Source organism: Beta vulgaris, chromosome 4, assembly GCF_026745355.1.
Source record: "Beta vulgaris subsp. vulgaris cultivar EL10 chromosome 4, EL10.2, whole genome shotgun sequence".
In the NCBI taxonomy this organism is placed as follows: domain Eukaryota; kingdom Viridiplantae; phylum Streptophyta; class Magnoliopsida; order Caryophyllales; family Amaranthaceae; genus Beta; species Beta vulgaris.
Genome location: NC_079205.1, coordinates 36675318 through 36677278, shown reverse-complemented (window position 1 = coordinate 36677278; position 1961 = coordinate 36675318).

Genomic DNA, 1961 nt, shown 5'->3' with positions numbered 1-1961 from the left:
ACCATAAAACTCTTTTAACTCCTCCAAATAGTCAAACATTAAAATAATCCGACTCATAAAATATTAAAATCATTTATTATTATACTTTAAATATATTTGTAAAATTCATAAAATTACGGGGGATTACAGTCTACCCCTCTTAAAAGAAGTTTCATCTTGAAACTTGGGCACGAAAACCAAACTTTTTAAGAAAACTCCCTTTCAAATCATTAAAGTAGGCAAACTCGAAGATATTATAAAATTAATAAAATTACGGGGTATTACATTTCACTCCTATTAAAAAAAATTTCGTCCCGAAACTTGACACGAAAAAACTTCTACATTTTCAAAAGTTTGAAGCTCAACTTCTTTTGAAAAATATCGTGCCACTTATCTGCATACTTTTGCTAACTTAAGCCACTTGTGTTACTTATAAACACATTTTCTTATGTGGAGAATCTACTTCTTTTGCACTAACATGTGCAAATTCCCTAACATAGGCATACAAATGCATAAAAAATCTCATAAAAATAGACAAAAAGCGCGAAATTTATCGCATTCTATCCCCCTTAAAGAAAACGAGTTATGCCCTCGTAACTCACCTAAAGGAATAAGTTTGGACACTTCTTTTTCATCTCATCTTCGGCTTCCCATGTTGCCTCTTCAGACTCGTGGTTAGACCAAACTACTTTCATGATGTGGACGTCCTTATTGCATGTACTACGCACTTTCCTGTCAAGGATCTTGACAGGTCTTTCTTCATGTGTGAGGCTACTATCGTTCTGAATTTGTTCAGGCTCTAGGAAATGACGCTCATCAGGGATATAATGTTGTTGGGAAATATGGAACACATCATGCATCTTCTCAAACTCCATTGGCAATGTCAATCTATAGGCTACTTTTCCAATTCGCTCTAAAATCTCATATGGGCCTACATACTTAGCACTTAACATGCCCTTTTCCCCAAATCTCATGATGCCCTTAGTGGGTGATACTTTCAAGAACACCTTATCACGTATAGCGAACTCATCCTTGCATCGTTTCAAGTCAACATAACTCTTCTCCCTATCTTGCGCAGCTTGAATTCTAGCCTGAATTAGTCTAACATAACGGTTTCCTCAATAAACTCTGTCCCCAAGACTATATTTTCACTAAAGTCATTTTAACAAATGGGACTTCTACACGTCCGTCCATATAATGCCTAAAAAGGTGCCATCTTAATGCTCGCATTACAACTATTGTTATAGGAAAACTCGATCAGGTCTAATTGGTCCTCCTAACTAACTTGAAAGTCAATCACACATGCTCTCAACATATCCTCCATAGTCTGGTTAGTCCTCTTAGTGTGACCATCAGTCGAAGGGTGAAAGGTTGTACTCATTTTCAATGTTGTACCAAGATTTAAATGAACTTTTTTCTAAAATTTCAAAAGAAACCTAGAGTCGCAGTCAGAATTAATATCGTTTGGAACTCCATGTAGTCTCACCACATGCCTAATGTATGTCTTAGGAAGTTGCTTCTTTTTCGATGTCTCCTTAATGGGTATAAATATAGCGGATTTGGTCAATCTATCGACAACCCAAATAGTGTCATTTCCACTTCTCGTTTTAGGTAAGGTAGTCCAAAGTCCATAGAAATAGAATCCCACTTCCATCCGGGAACCTCTAAGGATTGAACCTTCCCCATGGGTCTCTTATGATCTATCTTCACCTTCTGACAGGTTAGGCACTTAGACGCGTATTCAGCTACCTCTCTCTTCATGTTTGGCCACCACTAGATACACTTAAGGTCTTTATATAACTTGTCACCCCCAGGGTGCACATAATACGGAGTATTATGCCCCTCATCCATAAGGCATCTCTTAAGGTCATTACACTTCTGTGGTATACACCACCTCCCTTTAAACCTTAATCTTAAAGTCAGCTTCCTTACCTTGCTTCATTTTCTCCTTTATCTTATCTAGGTGCTCATCCCCAACTTGA